The sequence below is a fragment of the Oncorhynchus keta genome, unplaced genomic scaffold (assembly GCF_023373465.1).
Source record: "Oncorhynchus keta strain PuntledgeMale-10-30-2019 unplaced genomic scaffold, Oket_V2 Un_contig_24173_pilon_pilon, whole genome shotgun sequence".
NCBI lineage: Eukaryota > Metazoa > Chordata > Actinopteri > Salmoniformes > Salmonidae > Oncorhynchus > Oncorhynchus keta.
This window is the reverse complement of record NW_026283761.1, coordinates 48,733-56,134: the sequence shown is the minus strand read 5'-3', so window position 1 is coordinate 56,134 and position 7,402 is coordinate 48,733.

Here is a 7,402-nt window from a genome sequence, read left to right as displayed (position 1 = left end):
AAGACACTGCATCTCAGTGCAGAGGCAGTCCCTGGTTCGAATCCAGGCTGAATCACACATGGCTGTGATTGGGAGTCCCGGCCAAACCCAGTGCTGTTCGGGTTTGCCCGAGGTAAGTCGTCATTGTAAATTTGCACATTTGTTTCTTAACTGACTTGCTTAGTGAAATAAAGGTTAAATAATAAAATAATAAAAAAATAATCACCTGCTTGGATTTGGTCAACTGTTTCCATGACAACATTTCCCGTTTGATCAATCGTCAAAACTACTAATTGGTGATTCCACTCAGCAAAAAGAGTTGCTCAACAGAAGTGATATGGATGTAGTTCTGCAACTCTGTCAGTAGGTGTCCCTGTTTTCCTTTTCATGTAAATGTTGTCTTGTCTCGATTGGTAATAAAAGAGATTATACTTAGCTTTGATGGTCTACTACGGGAAAGGGCCCTTTATTGGTAGATGACTAACTGCAACTCACCATCCTCAGTTAGCACCTCTACACCGTTTACAGAAGTGAACATTAGTGACAGTTTGTGCATTTCAAAGTTCGTAACTAGGATGCATGGAAATTACTTACAGTGCAATAAAATGTTTGTTTACAAGCAAAGACAGACATGAAATGGCTTGAATGACCATGAAATAAATTGTGTAGAAATGTATGTATTTATTTTTAATAGGTTTTTTTGCTTTTGTTTTATTGATGAGAGGTGTGTTGTCTTTTTTGAGAGCTTTTAGATCAAAAACAGGCTACTTACTGTATGTTTCAATTAATGATCATTTTAATTAGAAACCCAGATGGCCTGCATACAGTCTCCTGGCTGCACACATCCCCTGCATACAGTCTCCTGGCTGCACACATCCCCTGCATGGGGTTCTGGAGCTAGGACCATTACTTCCTGCATGGGGTTCTGGAGCTAGGACCATTACTTCCTGCATGGGGTTCTGGAGCTAGGACCTTTACTTCCTGCATGAGGTTCTGGAGCTAGGACCATTACTTCCTGCATGGGGTTCTGGAGATAGGACCTTTACTTCCTGCATGGGGTTCTGGAGATAGGACCATTACTTCCTGCATGGGGTTCTGGAGCTAGGACCTTTATTTCCTGCATGGGGTTCTGGAGCTAGGATCATTACTTCCTGCATGGGGTTCTGGAGCTAGGACCATTAATTCCTGCATGGGGTTCTGGAGCTAGGATCATTACTTCCTGCATGGGGTTCTGGAGCTAGGACCATTACTTCCTGCATGGGGTTCTGGAGCTAGGACCATTACTTCCTGCATGGGGTTCTGGAGCTAGGACCATTACTTCCTGCATGGGGTTCTGGAGCTAGGACCTTTACTTCCTGCATACAGTCTCCTGGCTGCACACATCCCCCTGCCTGGGGTTCTGGAGCTAGGACCTTTACTTCCTGCATGGGGTTCTGGAGCTAGGACCATTACTTCCTGCATGGGGTTCTGGAGCTAGGACCATTACTTCCTGCATGGGGTTCTGGAGCTAGGACCATTACTTCCTGCATGGGGTTCTGGAGCTAGGACCATTACTGTCCTGCATGGGGTTCTGGAGCTAGGACCATTACTTCCTGCATGGGGTTCTGGAGATAGGACCATTACTTCCTGCATGGGGTTCTGGAGATAGGACCATTACTTCCTGCATGGGGTTCTGGAGCTAGGACCTTTACTTCCTGCATGGGGTTCTGGAGATAGGACCATTACTTCCTGCATGGGGTTCTGGAGCTAGGACCTTTACTTCCTGCATGGGGTTCTGGAGCTAGGACCTTTACTTCCTGCATGGGTTCTGGAGATAGGACCTTTACTTCCTGCATGGGGTCCTGGAGCTAGGACCTTTACTTCCTGCTTGGGGTTCTGGAGCTAGGACCTTTACTTCCTGCATGGGGTTCTGGAGCTAGGACCTTTACTTCCTGCATGGGGTTCTGGAGTTAGGACCTTTACTTCCTGCATGGGGTTCTGGAGCTAGGACCATTACTTCCTGCATGGGGTTCTGGAGCTAGGACCATTACTTCCTGCATGGGGTTCTGGAGCTAGGACCATTACTTCCTGCATGGGGTCCTGGAGCTAGGACCTTTACTTCCTGCATGGGGTTCTGGAGCTAGGACCTTTACTTCCTGCATGGGGTTCTGGAGCTGGACCTTTACTTCCTGCATGGGGTTCTGGAGCTAGGACCTTTACTTCCTGCATGGGGTTCTGGAGCTAGGACCTTTACTTCCTGCATGGGGTTCTGGAGCTAGGACATTTACTTCCTGCATGGGGTTCTGGAGCTAGGACCATTACTTCCTGCTTGGGGTTCTGGAGCTAGGACCTTTACTTCCTGCATGGGGTTCTGGAGATAGGACCATTACTTCCTGCATGGGGTTCTGGAGATAGGACCATTACTTCCTGCATGGGGTTCTGGAGATAGGACCATTACTTCCTGCATGGGGTCCTGGAGCTAGGACCATTACTTCCTGCATGGGGTTCTGGAGATAGGACCATTACTTCCTGCATGGGGTTCTGGAGATAGGACCATTACTTCCTGCATGGGGTTCTGGAGATAGGACCTTTACTTCCTGCATGGGGTTCTGGAGATAGGACCTTTACTTCCTGCATGGGGTCCTGGAGCTAGGACCTTTACTTCCTGCTTGGGGTTCTGGAGATAGGACCTTTACTTCCTGCATGGGGTTCTGGAGCTAGGACCTTTACTTCCTGCATGGGGTTCTGGAGTTAGGACCTTTACTTCCTGCATGGGGTTCTGGAGCTAGGACCATTACTTCCTGCATGGGGTTCTGGAGCTAGGACCATTACTTCCTGCATGGGGTTCTGGAGCTAGGACCATTACTTCCTGCATGGGGTCCTGGAGCTAGGACCTTTACTTCCTGCATGGGGTTCTGGAGCTAGGACCATTAATTCCTGCATGAGGTTCTGGAGCTAGGACCTTTACTTCCTGCATGGGGTTCTGGAGCTAGGACCATTACTTCCTGCTTGAGGTTCTGGAGCTAGGACCTTTACTTCCTGCTTGGGGTTCTGGAGATAGGACCTTTACTTCCTGCATGGGGTTCTGGAGCTAGGACCATTACTTCCTGCTTGGGGTTCTGGAGATAGGACCATTACTTCCTGCATGGGGTTCTGGAGCTAGGACCTTTACTTCCTGCATGGGGTTCTGGAGCTAGGACCATTACTTCCTGCATGGGGTTCTGGAGATAGGACCTTTACTTCCTGCATGGGGTTCTGAGCTAGGACCTTTACTTCCTGCATGGGGTTCTGGAGCTAGGACCTTTACTTCCTGCATGGTGTTCTGGAGCTAGTTACTTCCTGCATGGGGTTCTGGAGCTAGGACCTTTATTTCCTGCATGGGGTTCTGGAGCTAGGATCATTACTTCCTGCATGGGGTTCTGGAGCTAGGACCATTAATTCCTGCATGGGGTTCTGGAGCTAGGATCATTACTTCCTGCATGGGGTTCTGGAGCTAGGACCATTACTTCCTGCATGGGGTTCTGGAGCTAGGACCATTACTTCCTGCATGGGGTTCTGGAGCTAGGACCATTACTTCCTCCATGGGGTTCTGGAGCTAGGACCATTACTTCCTGCATGGGGTTCTGGAGCTAGGACCATTACCTCCTACGTGAGGTTCTGGAGCTAGGACCATTACTTCCTGCATGGGGTTCTGGAGCTAGGACCATTACTTCCTGCTTGGGGTTCTGGAGCTAGGACCATTACTTCCTGCATGGGGTTCTGGAGCTAGGACCTTTACTTCATGCCTGGGGTTCTGGAGCTAGGACCATTACTTCCTGCATGGGGTTCTGAGCTAGGACCATTACCTCCTACATGAGGTTCTGGAGCTAGGACCTTTACTTCATGCCTGGGGTTCTGGAGCTAGGACCATTACCTCCTACATGAGGTTCTGGAGCTGGACCATTACTTCCTGGGGTTCTGGAGCTAGGACCATTACCTCCTACATGAGGTTCTGGAGCTAGGACCATTACTTCCTGCTGGGGTTCTGGAGCTAGGAACATTACCTCCTACATGAGGTTCTGGAGCTAGGACCATTACTTCCTGTCCTGCATGGGGTTCTGGAGCTAGGACCATTACTTCCTGTCCTGCATGGGGTTCTGGAGCTAGGACCATTACTTCCTGTCCTGCATGGGGTTCTGGAGCTAGGACCATTACTTCCTGTCCTGCATGGGGTTCTGGAGATAGGACCATTACTTCCTGTCCTGCATGGGGTTCTGGAGCTAGGACCATTACTTCCTCCATGGGGTTCTGGAGCTAGGACCTTTACTTCCTGCATCGGGTTCTGGAACTAGGACCATTACTGCCTGGGGTTCTGGAACTAGGACCTTTACTTCCTGCATGAGTTTCTGGAGCTAGGACCTTTACTTCCTGCATGGGTTCTGGAACTAGGACCATTACTTCCTGCCTGGGGTTCTGGAACTAGGACCATTACTTCCTGCATGAGGTTCTGGAGCTAGGACCTTTACTTCCTGCATGGGGTTCTGGAACTAGCCATTACTTCCTGCCTGGGGTTCTGGAACTAGGACCATTACTTCCTGCATGGGGTTCTGGAGCTAGGACCTTACTTCCTGCATGAGGTTCTGGAGCTAGGACCATTACTTCCTGCATGGGGTTCTGGAGATAGGACCATTACTTCCTGCATGGGGTTCTGGAGCTAGGACCATTACTTCCTGCATGGGGTTCTGGAGCTAGGACCATTACTTCCTGCATGGGGTTCTGGAGCTAGGACCTTTACTTCCTGCATGGGGTTCTGGAGCTAGGACCTTTACTTCCTGCATGGGGTTCTGGAGCTAGGACCATTACTTCCTCCATGGGGTTCTGGAGCTAGGACCATTACTTCCTGCATGGGGTTCTGGAGCTAGGACCATTACTTCCTGCATGAGGTTCTGACATTAACCACTATTGATAATGACATTAACCAATACTGATAATGACATTAACCACTACTGATAATGACATTAACCACTACTGATAATGACATTAACCACTACTGATAATGACATTAACCACTACTGATAATGACATTAACCACTACTGATAATGACATTAACCACTACTGATAATGTCATGGGTGTGACCAACCAGTATCTTTGATGAATGGGCCAAGAGCTGGTCTACTCTGCCAATGTCCATCAATGGGGCTCTGGCAAAGACCTCACCTCCAATCCTTACCTCTTGCCTGCTCAACCAACGGTTGTCGATGGGGAGAACAGAATTAGGAATTAGGTAGGTTTAGTCTGATTTGTTCAAACTTCAACATGTTTGTGTTTCAGATATTACCTATACTAACTGCCATTGGTTTAAAAGAAACAGTCACTATTTGTTCTCAGAAACATGTATGGAGCCAGAACATGGAGACTAGCATGATGATGTGAGGGAGTCCAGACTGACAGATGGGTTTGATACTGAGGTCTCTGAATGGACAGAGAGACCTGGCACTCTGACAGACAGGCTTGATACTGATGTCTCTGAATGGACAGAGACCTGGCACTCTGACAGACAGGCTTGATACTGATGTCTCTGAATGGACAGAGACCTGGCACTCTGACAGACAGATACTGATGTCTCTGAATGGAGAGAGACCTGGCACTCTGACAGACAGGCTAGATACTGATGTCTCTGAATGGAGAGAGACCTGGCACTCTGACAGACAGGCTTGATACTGATGTCTCTGAATGGAGAGAGACCTGGCACTCTGACAGACAGATACTGATGTCTCTGAATGGAGAGAGACCAGACAGGCTTGATACTGATGTCTCTGAATGGAGAGAGACCTGGCACTCTGACAGACAGATACTGATGTCTCTGAATGGACAGAGACCAGACAGGCTAGATACTGATGTCTCTGAATGGAGAGAGACCTGGCACTCTGACAGACAGATACTGATGTCTCTGAATGGAAAGAGACCTGGCACTCTGACAGACAGATACTGATGTCTCTGAATGGACAGAGACCTGGCACCCTGACAGGCATGATACTGATGTCTCTGAATGGACAGAGACCTGGCACCCTGACAGGCATGATACTGATGTCTCTGAATGGACAGAGACCTGGCACTCTGACAGACAGATACTGATGTCTCTGAATGGACAGAGACCTGGCACTCTGACAGACAGGCTAGATACTGATGTCTCTGAATGGAGAGAGACCTGGCACTCTGACAGACAGATACTGATGTCTCTGAATGGAGAGAGACCTGGCACTCTGACAGACAGATACTGATGTCTCTGAATGGAGAGAGACCTGGCACTCTGACAGACAGGCTTGATACTGAGGTCTCTGAATGGAGAGATGGCACTCTGACAGACAGGCTAGATACTGATGTCTCTGAATGGAGAGACCTGGCACTCTGACAGACAGGACTGATGTCTCTGAATGGAGAGAGACCTGACTCTGACAGACAGGCTTGATACTGATGTCTCTGAATGGAGAGAGACCTGGCACTCTGACAGACAGATACATGTCTCTGAATGGAGGAGACCTGGCACTCTGAAGACAGATACTGATGTCTCTGAATGGAGAGAGACCTGGCACTCTGACAGACAGATACTGATGTCTCTGAATGGAGAGAGACCTGGCACTCTGACAGACAGATACTGATGTCTCTGAATGGAGAGAGACCTGGCACTCTGACAGACAGATACTGATGTCTCTGAATGGAGGAGACCTGGCACTCTGACAGACAGATACTGAGGTCTCTGAATGGACAGAGAGACCTGGCACTCTGACAGACAGATACTGATGTCTCTGAATGGAGAAGACCTGGCACTCTGACAGACAGATACTGATGTCTGGGACAGAGGGCACTCTGACAGACAGATACTGATGGAATGGGAGAAACCCACTCTGACAGACAGATACTGATGTCTCTGAATGGAGAGAGACCTGGATCACAGACAGATACTGATGTCTCTGAATGGAGAGAGACCTGGCACTCTGACAGACAGATACTGATGTCTCTGAATGGAGAGAGACCAGGCACTCTGACAGACAGATACTGATGTCTCTGAATGGAGGAGACCTGGCACTCTGACAGACAATACTGTGTCTCTGAATGGACAGAGACCTGGCACTCTGACAGACAGATACTGATGTCTCTGAATGGACAGAGACCTGGCACTCTGACAGACCCTGATGTCTCTGAATGGACAGAGACCTGGGACTCACAGACAGATATGATGGAGGGAGAACTCTAACAGACAGGCTTGATACTGATGTCTCTGAACCAGGATCAGTCAATATGGGGAGGAGAAACCCTGTGTATTCTGGACCAGGATCAGGTATCGATATGGGGAGGGAGAATCCCTGTGTATTCTGGACCAAGGATCAGTCGATATGGGGAGGGAGAAACCCTGTGTATTCTGGACCAGGATCAGTCGATATGGGGAGGGAGAAACCCTGTGT